The sequence below is a fragment of the Phyllobates terribilis genome, unplaced genomic scaffold, assembly GCF_046119375.1.
Source record: "Phyllobates terribilis strain yellow unplaced genomic scaffold, ASM4611937v1 Scaffold_7__3_contigs__length_470593459, whole genome shotgun sequence".
Classification (NCBI taxonomy): Eukaryota; Metazoa; Chordata; class Amphibia; order Anura; family Dendrobatidae; genus Phyllobates; species Phyllobates terribilis.
This window is the reverse complement of record NW_027362767.1, coordinates 373,097,541-373,116,144: the sequence shown is the minus strand read 5'-3', so window position 1 is coordinate 373,116,144 and position 18,604 is coordinate 373,097,541. Positions and strand designations below refer to the sequence as shown.

At 45.9% G+C, this 18,604-nt stretch overlaps 1 protein-coding gene across 3 annotated transcripts in view; it reads left to right on the top strand.

Annotated features, from left to right (window-relative positions):
• CYSLTR1 (cysteinyl leukotriene receptor 1) overlaps window positions 1–18,604 on the top strand; it is a 75,974-nt gene that overhangs the window by 42,169 nt on the left and 15,201 nt on the right. Inside the window, exons 2-3 of one of the 3 annotated variants that reach the window (XM_073641362.1) lie at window positions 3,610–3,824; window positions 4,226–4,360. The exons of the other annotated variants lie outside the window; for them this stretch is intronic. The gene's annotated coding sequence lies outside the window, so the exon portion shown is untranslated. The remainder of the gene's footprint in view (window positions 1–3,609; window positions 3,825–4,225; window positions 4,361–18,604) is intronic. 3 annotated transcript variants of the gene reach the window in all.

Here is an 18,604-nt window from a genome sequence, read left to right as displayed (position 1 = left end):
ACTACCACTGCTCAGGAAGAATTAATTGAATTTCGGGTATTTGTGGATTGTGGTTCTACTCTAAATGTGATTGATGGGGGGTTCCTGGAAAAACTTAAATTAAAACCCAAACCTTTGTCATCCCCTATTGCTGTGGTTTCTGTCGATGGCACTCCCTTGAAATGTGTTACTCACAAGGTCTGTGAATTTCCCTTCACTATTAATGGTATTCATCAAGAGAATTTGGATTTGGTAGTATTAAATAATTTGCCTTCTCCAGTAGTGTTGGGGTTACCCTGGTTAAAATTGCACAATCCTGTACTAGATTGGTCTACCAATGAAATTAAGTCCTGGAGCCCTAAGTGTTATGACCAGTGTTGTAACAGGCGCATTGCTGCTGTGGATAAAGGGGAATTACCTGTACCTATTCAGGATTTTTGGAAATTTTTTTCTGAGAAAGAATCGCAAATTTTGCCTCCCCATAGAGACTATGATTGTACCATTGAATTTGTCCCTGGAGCGACTCTTCCTAAAAGTCGTTTATTTAATCTTACTATTCCTGAGAGAAAGGCTTTGGAGGAATACATACAGACAAGCTTGGCCGCCGGTCGCATTAGGCCTTCCAAGTCTCCTGTGGCTGTTGGATTTTTTTTTGTTAAAAAAAAGGACGGCGGTTTACGTCCTTGTCTGGACTTTCGTGAGATTAATAAAATTATTGTACGCAATCCTTACCCACTGCCATTGATTCCTGATTTGTTTAACCAGTTAGTGGGGACCAAGTGGTTCTCTAAAATTGATCTCCGGGGGGCATACAATTTGTTGCGCATGAAGGAGGGTGATGAATGGAAGACTGCTTTTAACACTCTTGTGGGTCATTTTGAGAATCTGGTTATGCCTTTTGGTCTTACCAATGCTCCAGCATTTTTTCAGAATCTTATTAATGACATCCTTAGACCTTTGATCGGCAAAAATGTGGTTGTGTATTTGGATGACATTGTGATTTATTCGCCGGATCTGGAGTCTCATTGGCGGAGCGTACGTGAGGTTTTACAGTTATTAATGGACAATTCGCTTTTTGCTAAGCTAGAGAAATGTGAGTTCGCTGTACAGAGAATTAGTTTTTTGGGCTACATTATCTCCAGCGAGGGCTTTGAGATGGACCCGGTGAAGGTTCAGGCGGTTCAGGAATGGCCTAGGCCTATTGGTTTGAAATCGATACAGAGGTTTTTGGGTTTCGCCAATTATTACAGAAAATTCATAAAAAAAAATTCTATTATTGTCAAACCACTGACCGATCTCACCAGGAAAGGTGCTAATGCGGTTCAGTAGACTACTGAGGCCATTGAAGCTTTTGTGTTTCTAAAGGAGAGGTTCACCTCTGCTCCCATCCTTATGCAGCCTGATGTGACTAAGCCGTTTTTGGTTGAGGTTGATGCTTCTTCTGTGGGGGTCGGTGCGGTGTTGTCTCAGGAAAGCAAGGATGGAGTACATCCCTGTGCCTTTTTTTTCAAAAAAATTTTCTGAGACTGAACTTAATTACGATATTGGTAATCGGGAATTGCTGGCTATTAAACTCGCATTTGAACACTGGCGTCATCTCTTGGAAGGTGCTGAATTTCCCATTCAGGTTTTCACTGATCATAAAAATCTGATCTATCTTGATGCTGCCAAGCGCTTGAATGCCCGTCAGGCTAGGTGGGCACTTTTTTTCTCGCGGTTTAATTTTTCCGTTACTTACATCCCGGGTACCAAGAATGTTAAAGCTGATGCTTTGTCTCGCAGCTTTTCTCCCATGGTCGGTGCTGAGGAGGAGGAGGAGAGCATTTTACAAGAAGGTGTTGTGATTGCTGCTTTGGACTCCGTTTTGGAGGATGAGATTCTTAAAGCTCAGGAGAATGCCCCATCTAACACTCCCCATGGGAGGTTGTTTGTGCCTAGGACCTTTAGGAGAGATTTGTTTGTAGAGTGTCATGAGTCTCGGTTGGCAGGTCATCCAGGAATTTCTGAGACTAAGAGACTTGTGGGTCGCAGTTTTTGGTGGCCTGGATGGCAGAAGGAAGTCATTAAGTGGGTGCGTCAATGTACTGTGTGTGCTAGATCTAAGTCTTCACATACTCCTGCAGCGGGGTTGCTTTGCCCTCTGGAGGTTCCTAGTGCACCTTGGACACATCTGGCTATGGACTTTATTACTGACCTTCCCCCCTCTGAGGGTTTCACAGTCATCTGGGTGGTCGTGGACCGTTTTAGCAAGATGTGTCACTTGGTTCCCTTCATCAAACTGCCTTGCGCTAAGACACTCGCTAAGGCCTTTGTCAAGGAAATTGTCAGACTACATGGCGTTCCTACTGACATTGTTTCTGATAGGGGACCTCAGTTCATGGCTCGTTTTTGGCGTGCCTTTTGTGACAGGTTGGGAGTTCATTTGTCGTTTTCATCCGGATATCATCCTGAGTCTAATGGCCAGACAGAAAGAAAGAACCAGGATGTTGCACAGTTCTTGCGTTGCTTTGTGGCAGACAATCAAGAGGGGTGGTCTGAGTTTCTGCCACTTGCTGAATTTGCTCTTAACAACCATACATCCTCTTCTGCTGGGTGTTCGCCTTTTTTTTGTTGTTCTGGGAGACATCCGTCTTTTGGGTCATTCTCCAAATTGGTATCGGCTGTTCCTGAGGAGGAGAGTTTTTCCGGTGATTTGGAGAGAGTTTGGACGGATGTGCGTGGTAATCTTCAGGAGGCTAATAAAAAATCTAAGAGGTACTTTGATAGGAAACGGCAAGAGGTTTCGTTTGCTATTGGTGACATGGTTTGGTTGTCCTCTAAGAATCTGCGATTGAGGATTCCTTCTAAAAAATTGGGTCCCAAGTTTGTAGGGCCCTTTAAGGTGCTTCAGATAGTTAACCAATCTGCTGTTAGGTTGGAGGTTCCTACCTCCTGGAAGATTAATCCGGTGTTTCATGTTTCTCTGTTGAAAAGAGCTGATGTGTCGGATGGTGACTCCTTTCGTTTTTTATTTCTCTTCTGTGACTACATTTTTCAGAATTCCGGCTTGAAACTCGGTGACTTTTCCTCAAATATGATGTGAAAAAAGATTTTGTGAGAATAAATAATTTTGGTGAAAAATTTGCGCGTTTTTTTCAAAATTTACCAAGAACTACTGAAGGGAGTCATTTTGACTCCCTACTATATTTTGAGGTCCTTTTGTCACTAAATGTTGCTATAAAGTTTTGTGCATAATTTTTTCACTCTGTCTTATTTACTCCGATGTTCATATAGATTTAGTTCAATTTACATGTCAACTTTTCACATTTTCCTTGTGTTTTACCTGCTTGTATTACTGTGTAATGCTGAACAAAATAGCTTGTTTACTCTAGGCTCTTATCTTATGCTAATGAAGGGTGGTGTTTTTCTAAGGTCCTAGCAGGAGACAGTATTCTGGATAGTAACTTTACTTTCAGTTCAGCTGAAGAGACAAAGAGAACAGACGCAGACATACGAGCTCTGAAGACTCATACAGGTATGAATTGTTATGAAATAGTTTAGCTGTCTGTCAACTGATTCAGCCCACCTACTTTTGAAGGTGGCAGAACAGTTATTATTTCTTTTAGTTTTCATTTCATTTCTATTTTTCAGCAGGGAACTATATAGAATTATGGAATTTGTGAGGAATATGGAGAGAAGACGTTTGATAAAGCCTCAGGATATTCTGGCTACTTTGCAATCCATACCGGAGGATGAATCGGAATCCGAATTGCAGGAACATGTATTTGATTCTGACAGTGATGAAGATTTCATTCCTCAGAACATATCAAGTGAATCTGAAGACTCAGAAGGAACAAATCCAGAAGGTAAGTAGTTATGTGTATTTATTTGTTCTTCCACACACTGAGTTAGGGCCTGTGCACACCAGCAGAATTCTGGCTGAATAGCCATCTGGATATTCTTGCCGCAATACAGGCCGTACCTGCCCGCTCATGCCTGAAGCTCCGCTCCGAACCCCGGGCTGTAGCCGCTGTCAGGGACAGAGCAGCGCTTGCTTACGCGCGAGCACGGCTCCGTCCCAGACAGCGGCTCCAGCCCGGGGTTCGGAGCGGAGCTTCAGGTATGAAACTCCGCTCTGTACCTGAGCGGGCAGGTACGGGCCGGATTGTGGTGAGAATATCCGGTCGGATATTCCGCCGCTAATCCAGCCAGTGTGCACGGACCCTTACAAAACAAAAATTCTAAATATTCATCAACTTTTTTACAGATATTCCAAGCACATCAACTGGGGATCGGGCTCATGCAGTTATGTTGCCTCGTGACCATCCTCCTGGTCGTGGACAGAAAAAATCAGCAAAACGTCCCAGAAATGAAAGAACAACAGATAACGATGGCGGCGAAGGTAATGCAACAACAAACACCAGAGAAGGCGAATCTGAAGGAATACTAGTTTCAGCGGATGGTATTCAATGGAAACCTGTTGAAATTGGAGAACACTTGCCTGGTAGGCGTGACAGCCAAAATATTCTTCGAGAAGCACCTGGCCCTACAGGATACGCCAGAAGAAATATCATTATCGATAGTCCTTTGAGCGCATGGCGTTTATTTTTTGATTCATATATATTGACACATATAAAGAACTGTACGCTTGCAGAAGCATGCAGGAACAATAATTTACAGTTTACTCTATCTGATGAGGAGCTAGATGCATTCATTGCGATATTCTATGCTCGTGGAATATCTGGCACGAACCGTCACTCGATTAGCAGTATTTGGTGTAATGACTGGGGAATACCGTTTTGCAAAGCGACAATGTCTAGGGACCGCTTTGTTGAAATTATGAGGTTTCTCAGATTTGATGAGAAATCTACTCGATCGGAGAGACTGCAAACGGACAAGTTTGCTCTATTTTCTACTGTGTGGGACAGGTTTATTGAAAATTGTATTGCGTGTTACAAACCTGGCCCATACATAACGGTGGTTGAGCAACTTTTCCCAAGCAAAACTAGGTGTCCATTCACGCAGTACATGCCTTCCAAACCAGATAAATATGGCCACAAATATTGGCTAGCTGTTGATAAGAGGAGCAAATATCTGGCAAATGGCTTCCCTTATCTAGGCAAAGATGACACACGCCGTGCTGAGGACCGTTTAGCTGACCATGTGGTAATGAAGTTATTGGACCCGTTTTTGAAAAAAGGTCGCAATGTTACAACCAATAATTATTTTACTTCAGTAAAATTAGCTAAACAGCTAAAAAGCAAAGGAACAACCATCGTGGGAACACTGAACAAGATAAGGCGAGAAGTGCCTAAAGAAATAAAATCCATGAAAGAGGAATTGTACAACACTAAAGTGTTTAGAAATGAAGACAATTTTACACTTACAGTATATCAAGGAAAGCCCAACAAAAATGTTGTCATTTTGAGTTCCGTCCATCCAGATGTTGTTGTTGCGTCTGATTCCGCTAAAAAAACTCCAGAAACGGTAAAGTTTTCCAATGAAACAAAATATGGAGTAGATGTAGTGGATCAGATGGCACGAAAATATACCACACGAACATGCACAAGGAGATGGCCTGTTCATGCATTTGAAAATGCCTTAGACTTTGCGGGTATAAATGCATGGATAATATTCAAGGAGATTACCCACCAAAAAATGTCACGCAAGGCATTTTTGCAAACGCTTGTGAGAGAGTTGAGTGGTCCTTATGTCACAGATAGGGAAAAGGGTTCCACGTCCCAAGTTTCTACATGCTCAGAAGTGATGGTTCAAACAAAATTTTGCCAGATCAAAGAAAAGTGCAAGAAAAATAGATCTGTCGGAAATTGTAAGACTTGTGGTAAGTCTTTGTGTGGGCAATGTACTGCCATAAATCAAAGGCAATGCCTAAAATGCGAAACACCAAATGTTTAGAAGGTGAATTCTGCGCCATATTTTCATTTTTATGCTCCTCCACCTACATTTTCTCTGCTTTTTGTTCTTCAGTTGTTGTTTATATGTGTGCACTTGAATAAAAAAAAATGTTTGAAAAACGTCTATTATAATTATTGTTATTTTCTGTAGAAAAATAAGAAAAGCAGAAAAAAAACAATCAAAAGCTTTACTGTTGGATCTCACAATAATAATACATTACAAAAAATATAATTATTAATAAATAACCACAAATGAAACTCTAAAAATAAACGAAAACAAGCAAGGAGTCAAAATTACTCCTTTCAGTAGTTCTAGGCGGGGTCACGAGTCTAGTAGTCCTAGTGTTAACAACCATACATCCTCTTCTGCTGGGTGTTCGCCTTTTTTTTGTTGTTCTGGGAGACATCCGTCTTTTGGGTCATTCTCCCAATTGGTATCGGCTGTTCCTGAGGAGGAGAGTTTTTCCGGTGATTTGGAGAGAGTTTGGACGGATGTGCGTGGTAATCTTCAGGAGGCTAATAAAAAATCTAAGAGGTACTTTGATAGGAAACGGCAAGAGGTTTCGTTTGCTATTGGTGACATGGTTTGGTTGTCCTCTAAGAATCTGCGATTGAGGATTCCTTCTAAAAAATTGGGTCCCAAGTTTGTAGGGCCCTTTAAGGTGCTTCAGATAGTTAACCAATCTGCTGTTAGGTTGGAGGTTCCTACCTCCTGGAAGATTAATCCGGTGTTTCATGTTTCTCTGTTGAAAAGAGCTGATGTGTCGGATGGTGACGCCTCTGCCACTGTTCCTCCGGTGGTGGAGGACGGGGAATATGAAATTTCCCGCATCCTAAATTCTAGACGGTATAGAGGGAGTTTGCAGTATCTCGTCGCTTGGAAGGGTTTTGGACCCGAGGATAACTCGTGGGTGAGGGCAGATGATGTTTCTGCTTCCAGACTTGTCAGAGCGTTTCACAGGAGGTTTCCTGATAAGTCCGGGCCTAGGGGATCCGGAGGATCCTCTTAGAAGAGGGGGTACTGTTAGAACTCTCCTGTTCGGTTTTTTCTAGTTTGCTGGTCACATGACCTTTTTTGCCTATTTAATCCGGCTCCGCCCTCCTGGCCTTGCTGGACTTCATTGTAATTTCTACTCTTGAGCTAGCTTGGTGCTCTGTTCCTTTCTCAGTCAGTTTTGCTAGGTCTTCGGACCTCTATGTTCTATGTTGTTTGTTTGTCTTATTTCTGCTACAGTTTCTGCTAGGAGGTGTCCATATTTCTCCCAGTCCCTAGTTCTTGTAGGGATCCCTTCCTCACATCTATAGGTCTTCGTTCAGACTAGCCGAGGACTTTAGCGGGTCTGATCGCAGGATCAGGTTCCCCGTTACATCGTAGGGATCCAGCTTAGTTCTATTGCAGGGACAGATCTCCTGTCTTTCCTTAGTGCTTGTAGCAGATCATAACAGTAATCGCCCTCTCCTCAGCAGGTATCTAAACGTAAAACTCTATTGTTGACTCCTGAAGATTCTAAGTTTCGCTGAGAGATCCCTCTCCACAACTTCCTGTCCCAAGCCCCCAACCAATTTTTGGCAGCCTCTTTCCTCAGGCTCCCGATCACACGCTGGAACATCTTTCACAGCTTAATCTTGGTTCCTCAATTTTGCATGATATTTGACAGACATATGCCAATGCCTCTTCCCTAAAAGAGAGCTCAGCAACAGCAGATTCCCAACAACAGCGTGCCAGGACCAACTTTTCCAGACACCATACCGCCTAGCCAACAGGAGGCCACCAGTAATGAAAATTAAATAAAACACCAGACCAATCAAGCATAGAAAAGCACAAAAATAATTATTAGTTGCAATAACAACAAAAACAGTCCCGTAATATCTGTGGGGGTTACAGAAACAGCTAAGCCGAGGAGTTATTTTAGGACTCCCATCTTTCATTCGTGAGAGCCGTGTCGTGGTCATAACTGACAATTTTTGCATCACGATGAATGTAAAGAGGATAGACTTGTGTGAATGATTGAAGACAGATCTTACTAATTGCTCCGAAAACCCAACTTACACCAAAACATTCACACAATATAAATCCACTCCTACCAGGTTTGACCATGTCCACCACAATTACACAATTGTGGCTCTGGCTAGTAATGGCATCAAAAAATCGATACTAAATTGAATGATTTCCTTTTAGAACACATTAGTGGTAGACAATAAATTTCCAATCATGTTATTTATCCAATTTTCCTCCCTTTTTCCAATTGAAAACACAAAACATCCATACAGATTTTAAATTTAAAGTGAGCATATAACATTGGGATGAGACTGAAAAGTTATTTTTTTCTAAAGTTTTTCTTTAATAAATATTTTAGCATTGAAAACCTATTTTTCAATTTCAATTATTCAGGTCATTATCTCATATGGATGAAAGGGCCCCGTCATTTTGCTGCAGTGTGTCGTGGAAGACTATTTTAAAGGGGTTGTCCACTATTCGGACAATCCCTTCTAAATCTCGATGTTTCACCCCATTCCCAGTAAAATAATAACACTTATACTCACCTTCCGGTGCTGGCAGCATTCCAGCGGTGTCGGCACTAGCTCTCTCAGGGATCTCGTGACATAATAATCCTTGCAGTCAATCAGCGATGGCTTCACTCTCCCCTCCTTCTGACAAATCAAGACATCCGGAGGAAGATGGAGAGTAGCCACAGCACTCCCTTCCTCCAGATGTCAATTACTTCCTTAGGAGAGGAGAGTGAAGCCAGTACTGATTTGCTATAGTAATCACGTGACATAACAATGTTACGCGATCCCCAGAAGAGCCAGTGCCGACATCATTGAAATGGCGCCAGCCTCGGAAGTGAGTAGAAGTGTCATTATTTTACTGGGGGAAAATACAAGGAATTCAGAATGGGTTGTTCGGGGAGTGGACAACCCCTTTAACCAGAAGTACACAACTTTGCAGGTAACACTTCAATTTCACTGCAAAATTGTGCACACATTTGTGCCTACACGTGCATGGGTTTGGCCCACAAAAAAGCTTCACCATGGGACCCAACGCCGGAGAGTCCCTCTGAAGTGTTCAACTGCCCTGATCATGTAAATAATTTCTGAATTTAATATAATAGCACTTTTCCAAACATTTTTTCTTATTGCTCCTATGAATCTAAAAGAAAACTGACTTGACTCATCATATCCTACCGTATTTTTTATATAGCCCTTATACGAACCTATGTGTCTCCATGATTGTAGTGTGCAAGCAAAATTTGTATAATTTGGTTCTGCAGTTGTACATTTTTTTTCTTATATCTACCCTCTACATCTACTGTCTATCAGTTAGCAATAAAGCAAATGACTATTGGATGAAACTACACAAGGATTTCTCACTTCCGTGTTATGAGGTGAGTGAGGCTGGTGACCTCATGTCTACAGGTATCTTCTAGCTCATGTGCACAAGCTGCAGGTACAGTATCAAGCAGTTGTCCTAATAAAGAATAGGGCAGATGCTCAATATCTGCCGGCTTACGTGTGCGAGCTGCAGGTATCTGTAGACGTGACATCGCTGGCCTCACTCATCTCCTTATGTGGAAGTGAGCGGGGTTGGATTACCTCTTTAAAGTAGCGCTAACCATTGAAATACATACAGTAGGTCTGCTTATGGGCTGTAGAAAAAAATTTGTAGGCTATTTTTTAAATTGAGTCTGGCAGTCAAAAATAGCAGTATGTATTTTTTTTATTGCTTTAGTGAATTTGAAAGAAAAATATAAAATTAACTTTGCAATTAATAGATTTAAATGGAGTCTGTCAACCCAAACTGGTAGTATAAATTAAGCACATAGCCTTGTAGGGAATATAGCTACTATAAAAATGTCACTTTTTGTGTTCTAATTGCTGCCTCTGTTCTGCCGAATCTGAAGTTTAATCAAATATTCTAATTAGTATGCTTGGCATACACTTGGTGTGGCCAAGAGGCTCAGTGCCATCCTTTACAGTGGTTTTCCGCTTTTACGGTAGTATAGGTTATTAGTGTTGAGCGAGCACTAAAATGCTTGGGTGCTCGAAGCTCGGGCCAAGCTCGCCGTGATACTCGGGTGCTCGACCCGAGCAATGAGCCCAATGTTAGTCTATGGGAGACACGAGCATTTTTGCGGCAGCACCCCCGGCAGTCTGTAGAAAGCCTAGCAAGAGCCCAAAACGATAGTGACAGTGCTCAAATGACATGGGGACAGCATGGGGATCGCCCCAGGAAGCATTTCTGACGCCCAGGTCACTGCTGTCAACAACGTGGTCAGAGGTATTAAGCCACTTTTTTACGGGCTCACAATAAAACGTTCAAAAACGAAACTGAAACTGCTTTCCTGTGAAATATGATAAGGAAGTTCCTTTCCAGGGTAAAGACTTGTGTATAAGGTAAAATAAATAACCAAAAAAAAAATACTCCTCCACATCTTGGGCTATGTTCACAAGTAGCATTTTTTATGCGTTTTTGCACTTTTGTATTGCTTTCAACTGTGACAAATGCATTCACCGGGAAATGTCATTTTAACATATTACAACCTTATCTGGCCATGTGCTGTGTGACACATTCATACAGTGCTGAAAAGACATGGGAACACCATGGGGAAGACCCCTGGAAGCATCTCTGACACCCAGGTCACTGCCTAAAAGTGTGCCCATCAGAAGTCATCCTTGCCGCATCAGAAGATGCAGACTTGCAACTATCCCCGTGCACAGGGCCAGCGTCAGCACCCGGCGCACCCGGGCAAATGCCGGGGCCCTGAGCAGGCAGAGGGGCCCACTGGCGGTCGCGCACCCTGCTGGGCTATGGGCGGAGGAGAGCGGTGTCAGCGCCCGCCCTTCTCCGCCGCTTGCTCAGGGCCCCGGCAGGCAGATACTTACCTCTCCCCGTGCCTCCGCAGATCAGCTGTCTTCCTGCTCTGCGCTCCCTGTGACGTCTCAGGTCAGAGGGCGCGGTGACGTCTTTACACCGCGCCCTCCCCTGAGCCGTCACAGGGAGCGCTGAGCGGGAAGACGCCGACAACGCTGGAGTTCGGACCCGAGCAGCAGGCAGCAGGCAGTAGGCAGCGGGCAGCAGGCAGCAGGTAGCAGGTGAGGAGAAGGGAGGTGAATATTTGATTTTTTTTTTTAATGTATGGAGGCATGGGGCAGTATAAAGAGAAGGGCGGGGGGCATCCTGCATGGGGCATTATAAAGAGAGGGGGGGACATCCTGCATGGGGCATTATAAAGAGAGGGGGGGACATCCTGCATGGGGCATTATAAAGAGGAGGGGTGACAGCCTGCATGGGGCATTATAAGGTGGGGAACAGCCTGCATGGGGCATTATAAAGAGGGGGGGGACATCCTGCATGGGGCATTATAAGGAGGAGGGGTGACATCCTGCATGGGGCATTATAAAGAGAGGGGGGGACATCCTGCATGGGGCATTATAAAGAGAGGGGGGGACATCCTGCATGGGGCATTATAAAGAGGAGGGGTGACAGCCTGCATGGGGCATTATAAGGTGGGGAACAGCCTGCATGGGGCATTATAAAGAGGGGGGGGACATCCTGCATGGGGCATTATAAGGAGGAGGGGTGACATCCTGCATGGGGCATTATAAAGAGGAGGGGTGACAGCCTGCATGGGGCATTATAAGGTGGGGAACAGCCTGCATGGGGCATTATAAAGGGGGGGGGCAGCCTGTATGGGGCATTATGTGGGGGGTAACAGCCTGTATGGGGCATTATGTGGGGGGTAACAGCCTGCATGGAGCATTATAAGGGGGGGACAGCCTGTATGGGGCATTATATGGGGACCGGTATCCTGTATGGAGCGTTATATGGGGGCCAGTATTCCGTATGGGGGCCAGTATTCCGTATGGAGCCTTATATGGGGGCCAGTATTCCGTATGGAGCCTTATATGGGGGCCAGTATTCCGTATGGAGCCTTATATTGGGGCCAGTATTCCGTATGGGGGCCAGTATTCCGTATGGAGCCTTATATGGGGGCCAGTATTCCGTATGGAGCCTTATATGGGGGCCAGTATTCCACATGGAGCCTTATATGGGGGTCAGTATTCCGCATGGAACCTTATATGGGGGTCAGTATTCCGCATGGAGTCTTATATGGGGGCCAGTATTCCATATGGAGCCTTATATGGGGGCCAGTATTCCGTATGGAGCCTTATATGGGGCCAGTATTCCGCATGGAGCCTTATATGGGGGTCAGTATTCCGCATGGAACCTTATATGGGGGTCAGTATTCCGCATGGAGCCTTATATGGGGGCCAGTATTCCGTATGGGGCCTTATATGGGGGCCAGTATTCCTTATGGGGCCTTATATGGGGGCCAGTATTCCGTATGAAGCGTTATATGGGGGCCAGTATTCCGTATGGAGCCTTATATGGGGGCCACTATTCTGTGTGGAGCGATTCACCGGTTTCTGAGCTATTGTGGAATTTACAGTAGATATCACTCATGTAATGTAAGAAGTGAAATCTTTGCATTGTACTATATATATATATATTTCTCTGCGGTATCTCTGCATCATGAATCGTGGTATGTGTTAAAGGGGCCCACTGAGACTCTTTCGCCCGGGGCCCAGAAAAACCTGGAGCCGGCCCTGCCCGTGCAAGTTCTTGTCCCAGGGTAGTGTTCAATTGTACATCCCCCATTCCTTGCAATGCAAGCGCAAATATGCTGCCAACCACCCACCCATCCCCAGGCTGCAATACCATACTGCTTGCTTGCACTTGAAATTGGGCCTTTTAGGCATGTGGAGGCGGAATCTGGCCACCACGTCATGGCTGCGTTGGCGGCCTGGTCTCCATACTCAGTCCCCAGCCGCCCGGCGGCCGGGTGCCCACACTCGGTCCCCAGCCGCCAGGGGGCGGCCGGGTGTCCATACTCGGTCCCCAGCCGCCCCTATTTATCCTGTCAACTTCCCCCCACACACTTTTCTTAGCCCGGCCTGCTTTAGGGCAGCATTGGACGAGCCCACCAGAGAACAAGACTCCTCCAGTGGGCCCTGACTTCTCCATCAAGGGAGTTCAGAGTGCCAAGGTGAGGAGCATGATGATGATGATAGAAGTTAGCATCTGCTTTGTTTTCTTGGAATGCCAGCGCATGTATGTAGTAGCGACAAGGCCTGAGGTGGTCAGCGTTTTGGCACATATCCTACCTCCTCCGAGGATTGCTGGATGTTTTCCTGCTACTATCCCAGTTCTAAGACTCCCGTTAAAACAAAGCTTCAGGTGATAAATGATGGATGAGGTAGTGGCAAAGGAGAAAGAGTAGGAGGAACAGGGACCATTCACATCAATATCAGACCAGTCAACCACATATGTCTTGTAGGATATGTTTCTGTAACAAAAGGAGCGGTTCGGCTACACAGTTATAGGGCATACAGTGAGTGCAATGCCTACCAAAAATTTTGAGGCACTCCATTGCCCCTTGGAAATGACATGGAGGTCAGAGGGCCTTAACTAAACCGTTTTTTCTATTTATAGCAACTGGGTCTCCTGTACACTGTTGGCCTAAGCAGTGAATGGAAGGCTTTCCAAAAATTATGAGGAACTGCAATGCCCCTTGAAACAGACGTGGATTACAGCATACTAAAAACCTTCTACCCATTATTGGGGAGTGGGTCTCCCTTAGTTTTCGCCTTTGCATTGAAAAGCAGAAGCTGACTAAAAATAGGAGGAAATGTAATGCCCGTTGGAAGAGTTGTGGAGGTTAGAGGTAATTAAAAACAACATTTCAATGCCCCTTGGAAGAGCTGTGGAGTTCAGAGTGGTTTAACAAGATGCTTTTAATGCCCTTCAGAAGAGACGTGGAGGTCCCAGTAGCTTAACAAGATGGTTTTAATGCCCCTCGGAAAAGGGTGGAGGTCACAGTAGCTTAACAAGACGCTTTTAATGCCCCTCAGAAGAGACGTGGCGTTCCCAGTAGCTTAACAAGACGGTTTTAATGCCCCTTGGAAAAGTGGTGGAGGTCACAGTAGCTTAACTAGACGCTTTTAATGCACCTCAGAAGAGACGTGGAGGTCCCAGTAGCTTAACAAGACGGTTTGAATGCCCCTTGGAAGAGACGTGGTAGTCACAGTAGCTTAACAAGACGGTTTTAATGCCCCTCGGAAAAGTGGCGGAGGTCGCAGTAGCTTAACAAGACGCTTTTAATGCCCCTTACAAGAGCCATACAGTACAGCATATTACAAACATTATTCCCATTATTGGGGAGTGGGTCTCCCATAGTATTTGCTTATGCCTTCCAAGCAAAAGCTGCCAAAAATTAGGACAGAGGAACTTGCAATGCCTCTTACAAGAGCCATGCAGTACAGCATATTACAAACATTATTCCCATTATTGGGGAGTGGGTCTCCCATAGTATTTGCTTATGCCTTCCAAGCAAAAGCTGCCAAAAATTAGGAAGAAATGCAATGCCCGTTCGAAGAGTCGTGGAGGTTAAAGTTAATTAAAAACAACATTTCAATGCCCCTTGGAAGAGCTGTGGAGTTCAGAGTGGTTTAACAAGACGCTTTTAATGCCCCTCAGAAGAGACGTGGAGGTCCCAGTAGCTTAGCAAGATGGTTTTAATGCCCCTTGGAAAAGTGGTGGAGGTCGCAGTAGCTTAACAAGACGGTTTGAATGCCCCTTGGAAGAGACGTGGAGGTCCCAGTAGCTTAACAAGACGGTTTTAATGCCCCTCGTAAGAGATGTGGAGGTCCCAGTAGCTTAACAAGACGGTTTTAATGCCCGTTACAAGAGCCATACAGTACAGCATGTTAAAAATATTATTCCCATTAATGGGGAGTGGGTATCCCACAGTCTTTGCTTATGCCTTCCAAGCAAAAGCTGACAAAAATAAGGACGGAGGAACTTTCAATAATAGCAACACGGACCACAGTCACCCTGGTGGTATAGTGGTGGTCGAGGCTGAGGATAAGGAGAAGAACATAAAACAGCAGAAATGAGGAAGCGTATACCCATGTGTGCGTGTGAAGCGGTGCATGTGAATACACCTCCCGAAATAACACAGTGGATTTGACTTTATGTTACTCTGCTGTCATTTGGTGGTGATGAGAAGTCTGGCCCAATCCAGCCCTTGTTCATTTTGATAATGGTCAGCTTGTCAGCATTGTCAGTTGACAGGCGAGTGCGCTTATCAGTTATAAATCCCCCAGCGGCACTAAAAACATGCTCTGATAACACGCTAGCAGCAGGGCAGGCCAGGCCAGGACCTCCAAGGCGTAGAGAGTGAGTTCATTCCAAGTGTTCAGCTTGGATACCCAATAATTAAAAGGCACAGAGGAATCACGGAGGACGCTGATACGGTCGGCAAGGTACTCCCACACCATCTTTTGAAACTTTCCACTCATTGTGAGAGTACCCCGCGCCTCAGGGTCTGTCCGAAGGGAGGGTCTGAGAAAACTGTCCCAGAACGTTGACAGTGTTCCCCTGCCCATGCTGGATTGGAGTTGCGTCTCTCTCGCCTTGGTTGGGCAACGAACTGTGACCTCTGCCGCTAGCGTGTTCAGATGGGAATTTTTTTAACAGTTCTGCAGCAAGGGCCTTCTGGTACTGCCCCATTTTTGTAGACCTCTCCACCACAGGAATAAGAGAGTGAAAGTTCTCCTTGTAGCGGGGGTCTAAAAGTGTCACCAACCAGTAATGACTGTCACCCAACATTGTGACAAGGCGAGGGTCACGGTTAAGGCAGCGTAACATAAAGTCAGCCATGCGTGCCAGACTGGTAATGGGCAAGACTTCCGTGTCCTCACCAAGATGACGACTGACCATGCTCTACTCCTCCTCCTCCTCCTCCCCCCTGTCCTCAGGCCACCCACGCTGAACCAACGGTATGACAGTTGTACAGGTACTACCGTCTACAGCGCATGATACAAGCTCCTGTTCTTCCTCCTCCTCCTCTCCCTCATTGTCCCCCAATGCACGTTGGGATGAGATGAGGCTGGGCTGTGTGTAATCGACCGCAATGGCATCTTGATCCATCTTATCATACTCTGGCTGCAATGCCTCCTCTTTAATTCTCTGCAGAGAGCGTTGCAAAAGACAGATAAGTGGGATGCTGACACTAAAGATGGCGTCCATCACCATGGACTCCTCAAAGTTTGTCAAGATGGTACAGATATCATACATCCAGGTCCACTCCTGAGGTCTTATGTGTGTAGTCTGACCTGAATATCGACGGCCTTGTTTCAGGTGGTACTCCACAACTGCTCTCTTCTGCTCACAAATCCTTTGCAACATGTGGAGGGTACAGTTCCAACGTGTGGGGACATCACACACCAGTCGGTGTGACGGAAGCTACAAACGCTGCTGCAACACAGCAAGGGCGGCGGAAGCTGTAGCCGACTTGCGAAAATGAGTTGACAGGCGGCGTACTTTGTCGAGCAGATCTGGCAACTCGGGGTACGATTTAAGAAACCGCTGAACCACGAGGTTAAGCACATGAGCCAGGCATGGTACGTGTGAGATCTCACCTCGCCTCAGAGCCGCCACCGGGTTACGGCCATTGTCACACACGACCATGCCTGGATGTAGGTTCAGCGGTCTCAGCCACAGATCTGCATGCTGTTTCACAGCTGTCCACAACTCACAAGCAGAGTGAGGTTTCTCACCTAAGCTTATGAGTTTCAGCACAGCCTGTTGCCGCTTGGCGGAGGCAGTACTGCAGTGCTTCCAGCTTGTAATTGATGTGGTGATATCTGAGATGAAGGCTGAACATGAGGAGGAGGATGATGCGCAGGAGCTGTACACTGTGGGGGCAACTCTGACTGACATAGGGCCCGCAATCCTCGGTGTGGGGAGGATGTGTTCCGTCCCAAGGTCCGACTGGGTCCCGGCTTCCACTATGTTTACCCAGTGTGCCGTCAGAGAGATGTACTGTCCCTGGCCACAAGCACTTGTCCACGTGTTCGTTTTCTGGTGGACTCTCCCAGTAACTGCGTTGTTGAGGGAACGGCAGATGTTTTGGGACACGTGCTTGTGTAGTGCGGGGATGGCACACCGGGCAAAATAGTGTCGGCTGGGGACCGAGTGCCGAGGGACAGCCACCGTCATAAGGTTGCAGAAGGATTCCGTCTCCACCAGCCTAAAAGGCAGCATTTCCAACGCAAGCAGATGTGAAATGTGCGAATTTAGGACTGTGGCCTGTGGGGCGTTAGCTGCGAATTTCCGCTTTCGTTCAAAGGTCTGGGATATGGACAATTGAACGCTGCGGTGGGACGTGGACGTGGACGTTGATGCTGTTTCTTGAGAAACTGCAATAACAAGTGAAGACTGAGAGGAGGGGCCATCTTTGCATGCAGTATGGACAGGGGATTGCCTTGCACGCACAACAGGGGGTTCTCTTACACACACAACAGCGGTAGAAGCAGTGGTGACACCCGCTGACACTGGTCGTGGACCCTGGGGTTCGCCCCACAAAGTCGGGTGCTTTGCTGACATGTGCCTGATCATGCTGGTGGTGGTCAGGCTGGTAGTTTTGTCACCCCTGCTGATGCTGGCCTGGCAGGTGGTGCAAATGGCCTTTTTGGGGTTATCAGCAGAGTCTTTAAAAAAATTCCAGACTCTGGAAGACGAACCGTTTGTACTGGCAACGTCCCTCGTGTTGGTGTTACGGGGAACGGTTGCCCGCCTTCTGTCTGCAGCCACCACACTGCTTCTTTCTGCCTGTTGGGGTACTCTGCCTCCCTCCCCCTGTGTGCTGCTGGCCTCGCTCTGCATGTCCTCCTGCCACGTTGGGTAAGTTACTAGATCATCCACCACCTCCTCCTCTTCCACTTCCACACCACGGTCCTCCTCCTCACTTCGTGGCAATTGTGTCTTGTCATCGTCCACCTCTTGTGACAAATTGCCAGCTCTCCTCTTCTTGGGATCTTGGGATCTCCTCTTCCACCACTTCAAGCGTAGCAGGCGAGGGGCACAAATCTGGAAATGGACCAGTGAACAGCTCTTCAGAGTGTCCAAGTGTGGGATCAGTTGCTGTCTGACTTCACTCGGCATGGTGGGAGGAAGGAGCATCAGGGTGAGGAGGAGTATGCGGTCGAGACTCACGGCTACTAAGACTTGACCGTGTGGAAGACAGACCGGAGGTGGTGGTGCCCAGGTAACTGGAAGTATTATCTGCTATCCAATAAATAACCTGTTCACACTGATCAGTTCGCAATACTGGTGTTGTTCTGTGTTTCCCTAGTAATTCTGTCAAGAAGTGGGAGCGAGAAGATGTGGCTGTTGGTTGTGCACATTTTCACCTTGGCCACGGCCCCAGTCCTCAGCACGCACCATCACCAGAACGTCCAGTTCCACGTCCCTTGCCACGCACCTTGCCCATTGTAAAGGAAGTAAAATAGCTTACACTCGCACTATCAATGGAAAAAGGGTAATAAAAAGTAGATTAGAACCGTGGAAGAGGAAAACCACAGTTCTATTTCTCTGGCCTACACCCGACTCTTTTAAACAATCTGAACAATCAGGGAGAAACTATTACTGTTTTTCTTTACAGAAAAAATAGCAAAAGCTGGATAATAGAGATTTTTTACCGTGGAACGGCAAAACCACAGTTATAATTTACTGGTGTGTATACCAGACTTTTTTAAATATATATATATTTGCGGCTGAACAGTGAGCGACACACTCAAACTGTTTTTTTTTAGATACAAACGGCCCAAAAGTGGATAATACAGAGGTTTGACCAGTGGAACTGCAAAACCACACTTGTATTTCT